Consider the following 20,840-nt stretch of genomic DNA (forward strand, 5'->3'; position numbering starts at 1 on the left):
TTGTCTTTGAATGGGACATGTTGTGATGACAATGCCAACGGTTCCTGTTTGTCAGGCCTTTTTTTGATAACTACCTGTGAAAAATTTATTTTCTCCCACTCTCAGACATTCCAACATTTTCTAACTGCCCTAGAAACTCCTTCCACTCTTGTGAACCAGATCTTTGATTAGAGCTCCTTTTTCCATAGTTTTTGCACCAGCTGCCAAGAAGAAAACTTTGCTCTACTTTGGAGCATGAAGGGCGGTACCCATGAATGAATGAATGAATGAATGAATGAATGAATGAATGAATGAATGAATGAATGAATCTTTGTTGTCAAAGTACAACTATGTATACATTGAGATTAGCTGAGCCTCCCTTTGTGCTCCCACCCCCCAACACAACAAACCCTCCATCTTACTACACCATATGAACCAACTACACCACACACCGCCCCCCCCCAAGTCAATTCTGCATAAAATTCACAAAAGTTATTTCTCATTCAAAAGCCAAACAGCCCATGGATAAAAGGTGTTTTTCAGCCTGTTGGTGCTATATATATATTGCCAGTACAATTGAAATGCACCAGTTGGCAAAGACTATCCTAGCAAGGAACAGCTTTTTTAAACTTGCTGAGCTGGGTCTAGTGCCATACGTTTGTTGATCTGGCACCACTGGAGGAGTTCAGCTTTCCCCCTATATATAATGGGAAGATAGAAATGTTGAGACTCTAGAAAGGGTACAGAGAAGAGCAACCAAGATGATTAGGGGGCTGGAGGCTAAAACATATAGGGAACGGTTGCTGGAATTGGGTATGTGTAGTTTAATGAAGAGAAGGGTGAGGGGTGACATGATAGCAGTGTTCCAGTATCTCAGGGGCTGCCACAAAGAAGAGGGAGCCAAGCTATTCTCCAAAGCACCTGAAAGCAGGACAAGAAGCAACGGATGGAAACTAGTCAAGGAGAGAAGCAACCTAGAACTAAGGAGAAACTTCCTGACAGTTAGAACAATTAACCAGTGGAACAACCTGCCTCCAGAAGCGGTGAATGTTCCAACACTGGAGGCTTTTAAGAAGAGACTGGACAGCCATTTGCCTGAAATGGTATAGGGTTTCCTGCCTGAGCAGGGGGTTGGACTAGATGACCTCCAAGGTCCCTTCCAACTTTATATTATTATTATTATTATTATTATTATTATTATTATTATTATTATTATTATTATTATTATTATTATTATTATTATTATTATTATTATTATTATTATTATTTCAGCAGTTTATCATTCTCACTAAGAGAAAGGTCACCTCCTTAAATGTAAGCCTTATGACTGAGCAGGGCCAGTTAAAAGCTCATTGACTAGAAGATGAATTCATCATCTTTCTACTGCTTCTCTAGCCTTCCAGCTACCTACCACCACTAGTTCCCTAGGTCTTTTTTCCTGAATAAGTTGCCATATGTCCAAACCAAGCTGTGCCAGCTAGCAGGCATTGGTTATTTCTGTGAATGCCTGTAAAAGGCATATTCAGTTGAACCTGCCAGGACTTGAATGGTCCAGATTCCAGGGAGGAGAAAGCACTGCAAAATATTGGGTAGACAGGCTGCATAAGCAATAGGTTGAGAAACTGATCCCTGTACTTAGGAATCTGTCAAAAAAGAAGAGGAATGATAAAGCTGGCTGAGCTGAGCTACACAGGCAGACTTCCAAAGAAAACACTGAGCTGCAGACTCCCACCATATTTATTTTCTCAAAATGCCACCGGGGTCCATGTGGAGCTTAGAAGCAGTCTGGAAAACAAAGATGATGTTCTATTGCTCAGCTTGTCTTGTGATTGTGTGTGTGTGTGTGTGTGTGTGTTTGTGTTGATTATTAAGTAATATTTAAAAATAATTAAATCAGGAAAGAATTTTGGCAAGCATCATTTATTTATGTATTTATTTATTTATTATTTAAATTTATATACCGCCCTATTCCCATAGGACTCAGGGCGGTTTACAGGGAGAATTAAAATACATAGCATACAAAAATTAAAAGCAGTTAAAACTATGATTAAATTAAATCCCTGAAATTAAACTAAAACCCAATTAAATTAAATAGTGGGATGCCCTTGAACATCACAGGGTCTACCTTTGGCTTATTCTATTCTTCATAGGATTGTGGCTACTTCTTGTTTCCTTGCCCACCTCTCCACAGAGTTTCAGCAGAAAATCTGCTACTTCAGCATGGTGATCGATGAGAAAATACCCTTGAGTTGCTGCAGGGAAATTGCTGCTCTCTGCCAACTATTGCTTTTACCAGCCCTGTACGGTCATTGTCAGGCCAGCTTTGCTGCAGTGGCTTCTCTTTCTCTGCCAATTCTACTATGTATGCTTCTCATGTCACTTCTGGTCTACCTGCATAATGGGCAGTTTGTTCCTTTGCTGAAGCTAGTGTGGCCTTCCACTGGGATTGTCATCTTTTTTCCATGCACTGGAATGGGAAAAAGTTGAAATGCATGCAGTCCCCCCAAGGACCTTCTCTTTCTGGAATTAGGGTAGAAAGCAGTATTACATGGACCCGTGGTTTCACAGTGGTTAGGATGCAGTATGCTGGCTAACTCTGCCGATTGCCAGCAGTATGATCCTGACTGGCTTAAGGTTGATATAGCCTTCCATCCTTCCAAGGTTGGTAAAATTGGTGGAGCAGTGGGCTAATGCCTCCTTAAGTAACACCAGCTGCCTGCAATTAGTGCAGGTTCGCATCCCATCAGGCTCAAGGTTGACTCAGCCTTCCATCCTTCCGAGGTAGGTAAAATGAGGACCCAGATTGTTGGGGGCAATTAAGCTGACTTTGTAATAATGCCGCTTGGCATTACATAGAATGAAGGCTACTGCTAAGCTTGTAAGCCGCCCTGAGTCTTTGGAGAAGGGCGGGATATAAATGGAATTAAAATAAAATATAAAAAAATAAATAAAAATGAGGGCACAGATTGTTGGGGAAAATATGCTGACCCTGTAAACTGCTTAGAGAAGGCTGTAAAGTATTATGAAGCAGGATAAAGTGCTATGGCTATTGCTACATGCCTCACCCATATATATATATATATATATATATATATATATATATATATATATATATATATATATATATATATATATATATATATATATATATATATATATATATATATATATATATGTTTTCGTAGATTCTCGCGGGTGTCTGTATGTGTAGATCTAGAGTCTCGGGTTTCTTCCCGCGTTCCTTTCATCTTCAGAAAGTTGTGGCGACGTTTCGACGAAATCCCATCCGTCATCATCAGGCCGGAGTGTTCCTCTTGCTGCTTCCAGGAGCAATGCGTGGTCTGGCTGTTCCTTTCCTTCCAACTGCCGGTGGGGCTGTGTTCTGAGGCGTGGCTGTCTTCTGATTGGGTGGATGCGTGGTTGTCTTCTGATTGGTTGGAGGCGTGGCTGTCTTCTGATTGGGTGGATGCGTGGTTGTCTTCTGATTGGTTGGAGGCGTGGCTGTCTTCTGGTTGGGTGGGGTGTGTTCTGAATGGGTGGGGTTTTTTGTTGTGTTGTAATATCCTGAGTGTTGTGATTTGGTGTCCTGAGGAGTGGGCTGTGTAGTGGCCTCCAGAGCTTTGGTTTGGCTCCGAGTTCGAGGACCTGCTATGTATCTCTGGTATGGGTCAGTCAGGTTCGTGTGTGCGTTCTTCTGTTTGGGTGATGGCACTTTTGCTTGACTTGTTCTGTCTTTTATGTGGGAGAGTTTTTGTTCTGGGTGTGGATGAGTCTTGCTGGGGCTGGTGGCATTTGGGGTTGTTTGTTGGTTTTTTAAATCCTTGTTTGCTGAAATTCGTTTCTCTATCAATGCTGGTTTCCAAATGGCATGTAGGCGGGAGGTGTCGTCTCGCTTGTTCATACTGTCTGGGTGTTTTTCTATTTCAATGGCTTCTCTGATTATTCTGCTATTGAGATGTTCTATTTTGGCGATTGTTTTTGTACCTTCAAAATTGATGTTGTGTCCCGTAGTGTTTATGTGTTGTACTAGTGAAGATGTGTGATCTTTCTTCTGTACTGAGTTCTTATGTTCTTCTACACGTACCTCTATTCTTCTGTTAGTCTGTCCGATGTATGTTGCTGGACAGGAGGCGCATGGGATTTGGTATATGCCCTGGTTTTCCAGTTCTATTTTGTCTTTGGGGTTTCTCAGGATGGTTGATATCTTTCTGTCAGTGTTAAATGCGGTTTTGATGTTATGTTTGCGTAGTACTTTACTGATTTTGCGTAGTACTTTACTGAACAACCGACAAAATCAGTAAAGTACTACGCAAACATAACATCAAAACCGCATTTAACACTGACAGAAAGATATCAACCATCCTGAGAAACCCCAAAGACAAAATAGAACTGGAAAACCAGGGCATATACCAAATCCCATGCGCCTCCTGTCCAGCAACATACATCGGACAGACTAACAGAAGAATAGAGGTACGTGTAGAAGAACATAAGAACTCAGTACAGAAGAAAGATCACACATCTTCACTAGTACAACACATAAACACTACGGGACACAACATCAATTTTGAAGGTACAAAAACAATCGCCAAAATAGAACATCTCAATAGCAGAATAATCAGAGAAGCCATTGAAATAGAAAAACACCCAGACAGTATGAACAAGCGAGACGACACCTCCCGCCTACATGCCATTTGGAAACCAGCATTGATAGAGAAACGAATTTCAGCAAACAAGGATTTAAAAAACCAACAAACAACCCCAAATGCCACCAGCCCCAGCAAGACTCATCCACACCCAGAACAAAAACTCTCCCACATAAAAGACAGAACAAGTCAAGCAAAAGTGCCATCACCCAAACAGAAGAACGCACACACGAACCTGACTGACCCATACCAGAGATACATAGCAGGTCCTCGAACTCGGAGCCAAACCAAAGCTCTGGAGGCCACTACACAGCCCACTCCTCAGGACACCAAATCACAACACTCAGGATATTACAACACAACAAAAAACCCCACCCATTCAGAACACACCCCACCCAACCAGAAGACAGCCACGCCTCCAACCAATCAGAAGACAACCACGCATCCACCCAATCAGAAGACAGCCACGCCTCCAACCAATCAGAAGACAACCACGCATCCACCCAATCAGAAGACAGCCACGCCTCAGAACACAGCCCCACCGGCAGTTGGAAGGAAAGGAACAGCCAGACCACGCATTGCTCCTGGAAGCAGCAGGAGGAACACTCCGGCCTGATGATGACGGATGGGATTTCGTCGAAACGTCGCCACAACTTTCTGAAGATGAAAGGAACGCGGGAAGAAACCCGAGACTCTAGATCTACATATATATATATATATATATATATATAAAGGTAAAGGTTCCCCCGCACACGCGTGCTAGTCGTTTCCGACTCTAGGGGCCGGTGCTCATCTCCGTTTCAAAGCCGAAGAGCCAGCGCTTATCTGAGGATGTCTCCGTGGTCATGTGGCCGGCATGACTAGACGCCAAAGGCGCACGGAACGCTGTTACCTTCCCACCAGAGTGGTCCCTATTTTTCTACTTGCATTTTTACGTGCTTTCGAACTGCTAGGTTGGCAGAAGCTGGGACGAGTAACAGGCGCTCACTCTGTTACGCGGCACTCGGGATTCGACCTGCCAAACTGCCGACCTTCTGATCGACAAGCTCAGTGTCCTAACCCACTGAGCCACCGCATCCCTATTATATATATATATATATATATATATATATATATATATATATATATATATATATATTGGATAATGGCTCCAAAGTCTCTAAAGAGCCAGAATAGTGCAGTAATTCAAAGACTGGACTATTGATAGAGATACTGACATTCAATTTTTTTATTCAGCTTTGGAGCTTAAATAGTAACGATGAGTTTCATGCTATCTCTTAGCCCAACCTGTCACATGGGGTGGGGATATATGGAGGACAAAAATAAAGGAAGAACCCATCACCATATGCACTTCTTTGAACCTTTAGAGGAAATTAAGATAAATGCAAGCACAAAATGCAACACCAGGTGTTTGAAGTATTTTATCACTCTCTGTAGCTACAAAGGTTCCTCTAAGGACCTACGGATGTTAGTAGTCTCTGTTCTGAAGATTAGAATATAAAAGATAATATACAGAATGTTACACAGTTCTTATTTATGAACTATGAATAAGGGACTGAGTGAAAATAGTTTAACTAGCGAGAAGTTTATTAGATACAGGCAGTCCTCACCTTATTACAACTGAGCCCACAATTTCCACTGCTAAGCAGTTGTTAAGTGAGTTTTGCCCCATTTTATGACCTTTCTTGCCACTCTCGTTAAGAGAATCAATGTAGTTATTAAATTAGAAACACGGTTGTTAAATCAATCTGGATTCCCCCATTGACTTTGTTTGTCAGAAGGTCACAAATGTGTTCACATGACCCCAGGGTACTGCAACTGTCTTAAATATGAGCCAGTCACCAGGAGTCCGAATTTGGATCATGTGCTGCAACAGTCAGTGTGAAAAACAGTCACAAGTCACTTTTTTCAGTGTCATAACTTTGAACGGTTACTAAATAAATGGTTGCAAGTCAAAGACTATCTGTAATATATGTTATCTTGCAGTGATTATATTTATTTCCAGAAACACCTTCGAGTAGTGGGGGTTGATTTTAAGCCCTCCCTGGGAAGGGTTGTGTTGTCCTTGTGTTCAGCTCATCAGAAAGACTACCTCTTCTCATATGTGATGTTGCTTACTTCGATCAAGTGGCAATATTTGTTTCTGTGTCTAACGTGTCATGAAGCATCCTTGGTCAGAACCAGGTTATAACCAGCTGCCTGCAATTAGTGCAGGTTCGAGTCCCACCAGGCTCAAGGTTGACTCAGCCTTCCATCCTTCCGAGGTAGGTAAAATGAGGACCCAGATTGTTGGGGGCAATAAACTGACTTTGTAATAATGCCGCTTGGGGGTGTGTGTGAAAGCCCTAATAAGCAGGCATATACATAGAATGAAGGCTACTGCTAAGCTTGTAAGCCGCCCTGAGTCTTCGGAGAAGGGCGGGATATAAATGGAATTAAAATAAATAAAATAAAAAATATGGAAATCCCAACTTGCCCTGAAGCATTGGGACTGCAACTCCAAAAATTCCCAGCTGGATATGATTCTATTTGAGGAGTTCTGGACGTTGCAATCCCACACATGTGGAGAATGTCACGTTGGAAAAAGATGTGAACATAGCAAAGATGTGCTGCCAACCCAAGTTTACTATTTATTGGGCATTGGGTGAAGCCAGCCATTCATTAAATATATAAGCACTAGGAAGGAATGTCATCAAAGCTCATAATAAATAATGAATCAGAACTTAAGAAGAACTAAGCCTTGTTTGTCTTTCTAATCCAGTATATCCCATTTCCACAGACGCCCGGCAGATGCCTCTGGAAATAATAGAATCATAGAACTGGAAAGGGCTATTCAGGTCATCAATTCCAATAGCCTGCTCAATTCAGGAATTAAGCATCTGTGACAACTGGCTGTCTCACCTCTGCTTGAATACATCCAATAAAGCAGAATCTACCATCTCTATAATTTACTCTAATGTCAAACTACATTAAGGAGAGTTCCTAAGATTCAACTGGAATCAGCCTTCTTGTAATTTAAATCCATTATTTCACATCTTCATTATTCTCCGGAATGAAAGAAAACAAGTCTTCCCTTTCTTCTACGTGATATCCTCTTAGGAATTTGAACAGTGCTGTCATAGTTCCCATTTCTTTGTGTTTTTGTTCTCCAAATAACTTTGTTAAAGATTTTAAACAGAAAGCATAAAAAACTAATGCAGATTGCAAAAATATATAAAAAGAAAAATAGTGTTAAAAGAGAAAACAAAGGGTAGAAAGAAGCAACGCCCCCTTCACCCTAACAAATAAGAACAATTTTACTAGTTCATCACCATCATTTCATACAATATATACTTTCTTCCCTTCATAATTACGGTAATCTCTTAACTAAAAACAGAATCCAAAATCTTGATGGAATAAGCCTGTAGTCCTTTCCTGTACTTTTAACAATTTTAATTTTAACTCCTTCAAACAAAGTTCTAAAGCTTGATTTCTGTTCATCTTCTTTTTGTCCCAAGACAACATTTTCAAAACTTTAATGGGGCTTTTTTTGTACATCTGGTAAGTAAAGTTTGTCTCCCCCCCCCCCCGTTAGTTCTCAAAAATCCCTTCATGACTTTAAAAGATCTCTCTTGTGCATCCAGGAAAATGAGTTAGCCAAATCACTTTTTTCTGGCTTAGTAATTGTACATCTTCTTTAAGAAATGAAACAACACCTGGTTTCATTTGTATTTTTCTCCATGTCCTTCTCATTGCTTGTCATATTTGAATCCACATTCAAATTAATTGCAAACTTATCCAGTGTAGCTTGCTCTTCTGCAACTTCATTAACACATCATCTATCATATCAAATAATTTCAAAGACCAATATTCAAAAATATCCATCAAAGTTTTTTGCTCCATTCTTTATTAACAAGACAAATTTATTATCCTCTAGCTCTCTCTCTAGTGTAAAATCTTCAAGGTCCCATTATCACATTTCTGCTTAAAGAACCCCAAACCATCACCATTTCCCACAGGAAGGATTCTTCTAATTAATTTAAAATTCACAGGAAGAATTCTTCCACTTAATTCAAAATTATAATTCCAAGTCCTTTAATCTGTTGATAACTTTCCAAAATACTGTAAGAATCATTTTTTCTGTTTAATCCAAAAAGTTATATTTTCCCCCCAAAACTTTAAAATTGTATTTAAAAATTCTTTCTGATGGGAGGTGACTCACTCATTGAGTTCAGTATAATTTGTTCTTCTGAAGGATTTTAGTATTTCAAAGGCAATGAAATAAATCGAAAGTGGTTAAGAAATGAGACTTAGTCAAGTTTTATGTCCTTAAAAAGGCCTTATTTATGAGTGAGCAAAGATGGTTCCTCCCTTGACTTCCATTCACTCAACTCAGAAGCCAACTGCAAAATATTGATTCCTGCAGTCTGCTCACAGAAACAGATAGATAGATAACCTTTATTGTCATTTTTTACGGTGGGCACAATGGCACACATTAAAATGAAATTTAGTTGCTTGCTCTCAAAGTGTACACATACATAACACACATTTAAACATACTATATGCAACATATGTATAGACCTACACCCTTACATATAACTAACATATAAATATTAATCACTGTCCATCTTGAATACATAACGGAAGGAGGAGTGGCTCTCTGGGACACATGGGCTATCTCAGGATCTCCTCTTTCTCCAGGGAGATTTTGGCACAGTTTTGCTGTGAGAGAGATGTTTATCTTATCATAGCAATCTCACTGGAAGTTCCATTTCTCTTTTCTCAAGATTAAATATAACTGGTTTCTTCATTCTTTGCTCATAGGAGTTAATTTCTAGTTCTTGATCATCCTTACTGCCATTTTCTAAAGTCTATTCCAGTTTCCCTCAAACTTTCTTCAAAAATCCAATCTATGCATTTGCAATAGGATCTGACCAATGCAGAATTAAGTGGAACTATTATTTTCTGCCTGGGATTTAGAAACAATATAGCTATGGATTCCATCTAAAATCATTGTCAAGCACAGGAAATCAAGAATCAAGGTGGTTCAAATGAATATAGGTTTATTGCATGCTAACATTCTCTAGAACAGGGGTTCCCAACAGGAGATGCTCATACCTCCTGGGGATGCGAGACAATATTCCAAGGGGTGCAAAAACTTGGGTTTTCAAAATTATAGTGTATATGTATAATTGGTTGGCATTATTTTGAACTTTTGTAAGGGGTGAGAGAATATATCACAAGTATTCTAGGGGTGCGGGGTATAGAAAATGTTGGGAGCCGCTGTTCTAGAAGAATCTGAACTACTAACGGTCAAAGCAAATTGGCGATAAATAAGAGTCAACGGAATTCAAGGTGGGCTGGACTTAGATCTCTTGTGATGTGAAGGGACTTGAGGCTGTTGTTGCACTTGACACCTCCCTCAGCCTCAGCCTACACATATCCTGCTGTGACTATTCAGTTTATAATAAAATATTTCAGAACTTTTTCTAAAGTACTATTACTGAACCAAGTACGTTACTCTCTTCCTTGGCATTTATTTTGGTTTGAGTTCTGGTTTGATGCATTTTCAGCCCATTTCTCTAACCAGGTCATCCATTAGGTTGGAGAGTCAGTAAAGTCAAGATGGCGCCTCCAAGTGCACAGTCAAAGCCCCATCTCTTTTAAGCGTACAATGCCTGAGCAATGCATGTAAATAAGAGTGAGTATTAATCACGTAACACCATTATCATCTTGACTGTACTGACCCCTCTCCCCACCCCACCATGGGTGGCCCTGGGCATGTTCAAAACATGTCAACCTATGTTTTTGGGGGTGAAAAGCGAAGACTGACTTTCAACAACATAGGGTGCTGGTCAGTGGTGGGATTCAAATATGTGAACAACCGGTTCTCTATGTGGATGCCACTTCCAGAAGTCTGTTCTGGGTTGGGCAACAAAAAAAAATAGCTACCAGTTCTGCCAAAGTGGTACAAACCAGTTGAATCCCACCATGGGTGCTGGTGTAATGATATGTGAGAATGATCTTGGAAGATGGGGTGGGGGAAAGAGATGCTGCCTAGAAAACCTAGAGAATAGCTATGTTACTCAATGTTGGTCCAGCAGAAGGTTCTAGCAAGCCCATAGAAAGGGCTGAGCCTTCCCACTCAAGCATCTGGTACTGACAAGTAGACTGCCTTGGCACATGGAGATGCCATGAAGCTACTGTGCCAGCTAGCTTCTTCACAAACTTGCATAGTCTTAATTTAAACCCATCTGAGCCCTCTTGAATATCTTCTGGCAGCAGGTTACACAAGACAGCCAAAGGCTATTTTTGCTAGTGAAGTACTGTTTGTTCTCCCACACAGAAAATCTAACTGGCTTGGGATTAAATCCTTTTTAGTACAGGTAGTCCTTGACTTATGACCCAATTTTTTTGGTGCTAAGTAAGACAGTTGTTAGGTGAGTTTTGCCCCATTTTACAACCTTTCTGGTGATAAATAAGATTCAGTGGTATCCAAGGTGGGCTGGACATAGATCTCTGAAAGGACTTGAGACTGATGATACGCTTATTTTTATTTATTTATTTATTTTAATTCCATTTATATCCCGCCCTTCTCCGAAGACTCAGGGCGGCTTACAAACTTAGCAGTAGCCTTCATTCTATGTATATGCCTGCTTATTAGGGCTTTCACACACACCCCAAGCGGCATTATTACAAAGTCAGCTTAATTGCCCCCAACAATCTGGGTCCTCATTTTACCTACCTCGGAAGGATGGAAGGCTGAGTCAACCTTGAGCCTGGTACGATGCGAACCTGCAATAATTGCAGGCAGCTGGTGTTACTTAAGGAGGCATTAGCCCACTGCTCCACCAAGGCTTAACCACAGTTGCTAGGTAAATCACTGCAGTTGTTAAATTAGTAACACAGTTGTTAAGTGAATTTGGCTTCCCCGTTAACTTTGCTTGACAGAAGGTCACAAAAGGTGATCACATGACCCCAAGACACTGTATCCATCATAAATATGAGTCAGTTGCCAAGCATCTGAATTTTGATCACGTGACCATGTAGATGCTGCAATGGTCATAAGTGTGAACATCAGTCATAAGTTACTTTTTTCAGTGCCATTATAACTTCGAAAGGTCACTAAACAAATTGACTACCCATAGTGGGGATGGGACAATATGCTCCCTTATATACAATGGTGGCAAATTAGCTTTAACAGCATAAGACCAGATTCGTGAAAAACACTTTTCTCTTTCAATACATAGTCCTGCTTCTCAACATTCAATGTCTAAGGCCACTGCCTCACTCTGCCTAGAGGCCCAGGGCTGGTTCTGTGATTCTCAAAGTTAGGTATGAGCCGTGGTGGCACAGTGGTTAGAATGCAGTATTGCAGGCTAACTCATTGCTCACTGCCAGGAGTTTGATCCTGACCCACTCAAGGTTGACTCGGCCTTCCATCCTTCTGAGGTCAGTAAAATGAGGACCCAGATCACCGAGGGCAATATGCTGACATTGTAAACAGCTCAGAGAGTCTGCAAAACACTATGGAGCAATATATAAGTCTGTTATACTATGTCACTCTTTCTTATAGTAGTGCAATATGTGAAGTTTAGTTACTTTAAGAGTGAGAGAGGGGGGCTGGTTATAATAATAATAATAATAAGTTAGAAGGGACCTTGGAGGTCATCTAGTCCAACCCCCTGCTAAGGCAGGAAAGCCTATACCATTTCAGACAAATGGCTGTCCAGTCTCTTCTTAAAAACTTCCAGTGTTGGAGCATTCACCACTTCTGGAGGCAGGTTGTTCCAATGGTTAGTTGTTCTAACTGTCAGGAAGTTTCTCCTTAGTTCTAGGTTGCTTCTCTCCTTGACTAGTTTCCATCCATTGCTTCTTGTCCTGCTTTCAGGTGCTTTGGAGAATAGCTTGACTCCCTCTTCTTTGTGGCAGCCCCTGAGATATTGGAACACTGCTATCATGTCACCCCTCACCCTTCTCTTCGTTAAACTACACATACCCAATTCCAGCAACCGTTCCCTATATGTTCTAGCCTCCAGTCCCCCAATCATCTTTGTTGCTCTTCTCTGTACTCTTTCTAGAGTCTCGACATCTTTTTTACATCGTGGTGACCAAAACTGGATGCAGTATTCCAGGTGTGGCCTTACCAAGGCATTGTAAAGTGGTATTAGTACTTCACGTGATCTTGATTCTATCCCTCTGTTAATGCAACCTAGCACTGTGTTGGCTTTTTTGGCAGCTGCAGCACACTGCTGGCTCATATTTAAGTGATTGTCCACTAGGACTCCGAGATCCCTCTCACAGTTACTACTATCGAGCAAGTTGCCACCTATACTATACCTGTGCATTTGATTTTTCCTGCCTAAATGTAGAACCTTACTTTTTTCACAATTGAATTTCATTTTGTTAGATAATGCCCAGTGTTCGAGTCTGTCCAGATCCTCCTGTATCTTAAGCCTAAGTTAATTTAACCTTGATTAGGATTGGGTGGCTTTTTTTTTTTTTTTGAGGAGGCGTAGTAGTAGTACAGGTTGTTTGGTTAGTTTACAGCTCAGTGCATTATAGTCTTAATTTATATTATATAATATATAATATATATTATAATAATATAATATAATATAATATAATATAATATAATATAATATAATATAATATAATATAATATAATATAATATAATATAATATAATATAATATAATATAATATAATATAATATAATATAATATAATATAATATAATATAATATAATATAATATAATATAATATAATATTATAATATAATTAATATAATATAATATAATAATATAATATAATATAATATAATATAATATAATATAATATAATATAATATAATATAATATAATATAATATAATATAATATAATATAATATAATATAATATAATATAATATAATATAATATAATATAATATAATATAATATAATATAATATAATATAATATAATATAATATAATAATATAAATCACTAACCAGATTAAATATGCTATGAGAATGCAGTCATAAATGGATTAATTCACTAACCAGGCTAAATGCTTGAATCCTGCCATTTTTTTTTATGAGAGGGACAGAACATTGTCCTTTGCTACCTTATTCACACTATGCATAATTTACAGGGATTTCAGAGAGTTTTAAAGGACTGCCAATATTCTCGAACCTTAACATTCTAATGTTTGCCTGCATTCTATGAAGCTTTTGTAATACAGATGGCATTCGTTTGGCTTACTGTTTGCTGTTAATTTCTTTTTGGGGTGTGATATTTGTGTTTTTATTATTTGGTATTTTAAAGTTTTGATGCATCCATGCTGCTTTGAGAAACCTCTGATCAGACAGCAATGCAAATAAGGCAAACTCATAGAGAATAGATTGCAGGGTGATAAAATACTGAAAGAGTGGTTATTTTTGGCGCTGGTGAAGTGCGAGGACAGCATAGTGCAACAGGAGTATTTTTCTTTTCTTTTCTAGAACCAGAGGGATGATTTCCTTTGCAAATGCTAGGAAAGTGGGGAGACCCTAGATTGCACAAAAATGATAGGAAAAAAAGAGAGAGAAAATCCCCAAACCTTCAGAGTACTTTTGCAGTAAAGGTAAAGGTTTCTCCCTGTCCAGTCATGTTTGACTCTAGAGGGTGATGCTTATCTCCATTTTCTAGCCAAGGGAGCCAGCATTGTCCAAACACACTTCCCTGGTCATATGGCCAGTACGGCTATATTCCACAGGCACATGGAATGCTGTTATCTTCTCACTGGAGTGGTACCTATTTATCTACTCACATTTACATGCTTTAGAACTGTTAGGTAGGCAGGAGCTGAAGTGAGTAACGGGAGCTCATCCTATTGCATGCTGCTCGGGTCTCAAACCTGGGCTTTCCAGCTGACAAGCTCAACGGAAGCCCAATATTCTGGAGACTAACTCTTTACTGAAGGCTATACAGGTAGTCCTTGACTTACAACCACATTGAGACCAGAATTCCCATTGCTAAACAAGGTAGTTATTAAGTGATCTGGGCCCAATTTTACAACCTTTTATGATTATTAAGTGAATCACTGCAGTTGTGAAATGAACCAATGATCATTAAGTGAATCTCGCCTCCACAAATTTGTTGAAAGTTGACTAGGAAGTTCCCAAATGATGTTCACGTGACCCTAGGATGATACAACCATTGTAAATACATGTTCACTGCCAAGCACTCGAATTTTGTACATGCGACCTTGGGGATGCATGACGGTCATAAGTGTGAGGATAAGTTGTAAGTCACTTTTTTTCAGTGTCATTTTAACTTCAAACGGTCACTAAACAAATGGCTGTAAGTCAAGGGCTACCTGTATGATGGTCTCCTTTCTCTCTCTCTCTGTCTTTGCTGGAAAATAAAGGAACTGACAAACTCACCTAATTTAGGCTAATAAACAAGGGGATAATACAATTTCCCACATTTTATTGTTTCATTTGACCTGGGCTGGCCAACATGCCTTATGTATGAGGAGGGAGAATGAAGTGTTCCTTTGCTGGCTATCTCTTCAATGCCTCCCTTTGATGGCTCTTTTCTGAGAATTAGGTAATTTAGGATCTGCACTCTCTCAAAATAATTCTTTTGGGTATTCCCCCATGATGCACATCTGTCTGCAGCTCATTAATCCAAATGGTCATTTCCCAAAGTCATTCTGCAGGTATAGAGACATCTAAGAGAAGATGCAGCTGCTTTAAAGAGTTGCTGACAGATACTATGTGACTATCTCCATGTGTTCTGTAATGCCTTTGTTCCATGTGCTCTGAAGTATCTACAATAAATTAATTGAATTTGCTGGGTACGTGCAACATGTTGAGCTTAATGTGTAGTGCAATTCTACTTGCTTGGAATTTTGTTGACCTGATTAAATGTGTTGCATGAATATAGCCACATTCATAACTAACCAATTCCTCCCTTGCCTCAGATTTGCACATGTAAACATAGGGGATATCATAATGGTATTAATTTGGGATAGAGGTTTCATTGCACACAATGCCAATTCAATCCTATATGATATATTTTTTCTCCCAGCGAATGAAAGCAAAGTGCATGTGCTCATGAGAAGCAGTCATCTTGGACAGGTTTTCATCTTGAATTTATTTTAGAAATGAAAACATTGCAAATTACCTATCTTTGGCATTGCAAAAGGTTGTTGTATTGTAAAAAAGAGAGCAAAATAGGCAGTCAAATTATATCCAATTGCAGGTCTCAATGTCTGGCTATATCAAAAGTGATTGCAATTAATGCTGAATGTGAAATAAATCCCCACCTTTGTTTTAATTGTTCAAGATGCAATAGAATGCCAGTCTAAGTGCAGGACTATTTTAACTGTGTTTTCAACTGCCGGGAAAGCATATATTTTCTCCACTGTGTGTTTATGAGCACATCTCAATTTCTAAGCTTTAAAAATAGAATCCACTGAGCTCTGTTTCTGCACTGGGCTGAAACGAGAGGCAAAAGAAAGAGGGAAATTAGCCTATTTTCCCAAGAGTGAACAGCTCTTGGATAGCTTTATTCCAGGTGGTAGAAGGGTGCTTTCCTACCTTCCACTGAGGCATAGCAAAATAGATCTGTCTGCAAAAGGCAAAGGCAACAGATCAACCAGAAAAGAAAAGAAAAGAGAAGAAGCTGTTTCGAGTCACTTTCAAGAAATTAAGTCACAGAACATGAGGAACAACAAAGTGGAAAGAGATGTATTCTGTCCTAATGTGCTGAAGAGAGAAAAAATGAATGCTATTTTGGGATCAGTGACTTTGGGATTGCTATCTATAAAAAGCAGAATAGAAAGATTACCAATAAATAAATATGCTCAGAAGCACAAATTGGCTATATTCACACAGCATAATTAACTTGAATATTGTATTAATCCATTATCTGGGTAGTTCCCTAATACATGGGACTATACAGTATAATAATAATAATAATAATAATAATAATAATAATAATAATAATAATAATAATAATAATAATAATAATAATAATAATAATAATAATAATAATAATAATAATAATAATAAGAAGAAGAAGAAGAAGAAGAAGAAGAAGAAGAAGAAGAAGAAGAAGAAGAAGAAGAAGAAGAAGAAGAAGAAGAAGAAGAAGAAGAAGTTGGAAGGGACCTTGGAGGTCATCAAGTCCAACCTCCTGCTCAGGCAGGAAACCCTATACCATTTCAGACAAATGGCTGTCCAGTCTCTTCTTAAAAACTTCCAGTGTTGGAGCATTCACCACTTCTGGAGGCAGGTTGTTCCACTGGTTAGTTGTTCTAACTGTCAGGAAGTTTCTCCTTACTTCTAGTTGCTTCTCTCCTTGACTAGTTTCCATCCGTTGCTTCTTGTCCTGCTTTCAAGTGCTTTGGAGAATAGCTTGACTCCCTCTTCTTCGTGGCAGCCCCTGAGATATTGGAACACTGCTATCATGTCACCCCTCACCCTTCTCTTCGTTAAACTACACATACCCAATTCCAGCAACCGTTCCCTGTATGTTTTAGCCTCCAGTCCCCCAATCATCTTTGTTGCTCTTCTCTGTACTCTTTCTAGAGTCTCGACATCTTTTTTACATCGTGGTGACCAAAACTGGATGCAGTATTCCAGGTGTGGCCTTACCAAGGCACTGTAAAGTGGTATTAGTACTTCACGTGATCTTGATTCTATCCCTCTGTTAATACAGCCTAGCACTGTGTTGGCTTTTTTGACAGCTGCAGCACACTGCTGGCTCATATTTAAGTGATAGTCCACTAGGACTCCGAGATCTCTCTCACAGTTACTATTATTGAGCAAGGTACCACCTATACTACCTGTATACCTGTGCATTTGATTTTTCCTGCCTAAATGTAGAACCTTACTTTTTTCACAATTGAATTTCATTTTGTTAGATAGCGCCCAATGTTCACATCTGTGAAGATCCTTTATCTTAAGCCTATCTTCTGGAGTATTGGCTATTCCTGCCAGCTTGGTGTCGTCTGCAAATTTGATGAGTTCTCCATCTAATAAATAATAAACCTTTATTGTCAAAGTACAACATGTGTACATTGAGATTAGCTGAGCCTCCCCCCGTGCTCTCTCCCCCCAACACACAGTGACAACAAACCCTCCATCCTACCACACCATGTGAACCAACTACACCACACACCGGCCTCCCAAGTCAATTCTGCATAAGTTCACAGAGATTATGTCCCATTTAAAAGCCTAACAGCCCACGGATAAAAGCTATTTTTCAGCCTGTTGGTACGGCTGGCTATATTCCTATATCTCCTACCGGATGGTAGGAGAGTAAAGAGATACCGTCCAGGGTGTGAGTCATCCCTGAGAACCTTCCTCACTCTTCCAAGGCAACGAGCCCTGGCGATGTCATCCAGTGGTGTCAGGGAACAGCCCACAATGTCTTGTGTTCACCACCCTCTGTAATACTTTCCTGTCCGCGGCTGTCAGACCAGCATACCAAACCACAATACCATACGAGAGGACGCTCTCTATAGTAGACCGGTAAAAGAGGGTCATTAGCCGTTGTTCTACCCTGTTCTTCTGCAAGACCCTAAGAAAGTGAAGTCTCTGTTGGGCCTTTCTAGCCACCTGGGTTGTGTTAACTTTCCAGGTCAGATCTTCACAGAGAGACTCCCAGAAATTTAAAGGAGGAAACTCTCTCTACACAGTCCTCCCCGATGTAAAGTGGGGCAGGTTCCTCCTTTTTTCTCCGGAAGTCTAACACCATCTCTTTCGTCTTGCCAATGTTTAGGTGCAAGTTGTTGTTACTACACCATATGGATAGTTTTTGTATCCCTCATCCAAATCGTTGATGAAGATGTTGAAGAGCACTGGGCCCAGAACAGAGCCCTGGGGCACCCCACTACACACTTCCTTTCATGTAGATGCAGTTCCATTGAGGACCACACACTGAGTACGGCCTGTCAGCCAGCTACGAATCCATCTGGTGGTGATGCTGTCTAACCCACATTTTTCTATCTTATCAAGTAGTAGGTTGTGATCTACTTTATCAAATGCCTTACTGAAGTCCAAGTAAATTATATCCACAGCATTCCTCTGGTATCCAAATGGGCTGGCTTTGTTCAGCATCCAAGGCACAGATAAAGCTAGCCAAATTCAAGATAGCAAGTTTCACTCGTGTGATACTAGCCTTAAATTAAGGTAAATTAGGATAAGTGAGGTGTGTGAAAACTGATTCTGAACTAATATGGAAGAGCTAAGTTTAATAATAAAAAAATAGAGTCCTCCTGCCTGCTTGAAACTCTGGAACCTGCTGTGACATCACTTATAAACGCTCAGTGATGACAGATGGAGGCAGGAAACACACGGAAACTGTGGTGTAAACTTTAAAATAGGCCTAAAAGATTGCAAAGAGTCAAATGGAAAAAAGCCAACTTTCAAAAAAAAAAGTATAATAAATACAGGAAAGACTGATTTGGAGGGTCACATGCAATGCATCTCTGTCTCTTTTGTATTATTGATTCTCCACTGACACCCCATCTCTGCCTTAATTAAGTGCAAGTCTCAGGTACCATACTGTATGGTTATTCACCCCTGGACTAAATTTAAAGAAGAACTGCTTGACAATACGAGCCATATGAAAGGGAAATACGCTGTCTCTGAAGAAGGGGAAATCTCTTTAGAGGTTTCAAAAGAGAAGAGTGGTTGCTTATTAAAAATGCTATAGAAATGGTCTTGAGGTTTGGGCTATATCTGTGTTCCTTAACAAATGAGTCCTTGGTGCTCTCTGAGCTTGGTTGCTTTCTTCCAGATGTTTTGTTAGCCAACTAGGTAACATCTTCAGGGAATGAGGTAAACCTTAAAACAGTAAACAACAGCCTAATCAAGAAACTACCAAGAACACTCCCAACAACACTGATAGGGCAAGACACCTGTATTTAAACAGGGAACAAGAATCCCAAAGTCCAACTTTGAATTTGAATTTTGAATTTTATTCAATTTATATACCGCCCTTTCCCGTAGGACTCAGGGTGGTTTACAGGGTATATAAAACATCGATACAAAAATTAAGAACAATTTAAAAAGATTAAATTAAATCCCTAAAAAATATAAAACCCCAATTAAAACCCCAATTAAAACTCAGCCTGGGCCGGAAAGCTCGAAGAGCCAGGTCTTCAGGTCTCGGCAAAATGATCGAAGGTCGGGGGCAGTCCTAAGCTCCACGGGCAGCTGGTTCCAAAGGGCAGGCACCCCCACAGAGAAGGCCCTCCCCCTGGGTGTTATCCGCCGGCATTCTTTTACCGCCGGCACCCTGAGAAGGCCCTCCCTGTGGGAGCGCACAGGATGAAGGGAACTTGATGCCGGCAGCAGGTGTTCCCTCAAATATCCCGGACCCAAGCCATTTAGGGCTTTGCAATATATTGCAATCCCCAGCCCTGAGCTACAAATATTCTCTTCTTAAAGTATGGTCTGAGGACATGTGGAGATCCCCCAAGACCCTCTTAGGGGTCCTTGAAATCAAAATGATTGGCCAGACATTGGACATATGTATTTGCAAAAATTAAAAACAACAACATTCTTCTAATTTTAAAAAATTGTGAATAAATGCAGGTTTGCTCATGAAAAATATTTTATTTAATTAACCCATTAACTTCTAATGGGTTTGATAATGTTATTTTTACATCATTCAAGAAATACATATTTTAGGCATGCATCCATTTTAATTTTTTATACAATAAATATTGATATGTATACAAACAAATATTGTTATGGGTCCTCTATAATTTATAAAAGTTGGGAAAGCATCCTGAGAGCAAAGAGTTTAAGAAAGTTTAAGGATTTTTGGGGATCCTTTGAACGTTATGGTTCTATGCCTAACAATACATTAGCTTTTCAGTAGAATTTGGCATTTTCCATCTGATTTATTGTTGGTTGGTTTTTCTCCAGTCCATTGCTCTTGTATTCCTGTTTATTAGAACTTTTAGAATTAATTTCAGAAGTGGTTTGCTTCAACTTTCCATTTTATCTCAGCTTGCCATTCCTTCAGCATTTTTCCATGCAATTTTTCTTGTAATGCATGTTGAACATTGATAAAACGCTGTGGAAAGAAAGCATTTTGATGCAGCCATGAATATGATAATCTCAAGTTTCCTTTTGTAGAGTGCTTGTCAAGAGTTGATAAATTATTACTGGGAAAAAGGCATTCTGAAGCTGATATGAACACAATAACCTCAATATTATTTTAGTATGGTTTTTTCAGGTATAGGTCTACAGAT

This window comes from Vipera berus (genome assembly GCF_964194415.1).
Source record: "Vipera berus genome assembly, chromosome: 1".
Classification (NCBI taxonomy): Eukaryota; Metazoa; Chordata; class Lepidosauria; order Squamata; family Viperidae; genus Vipera; species Vipera berus.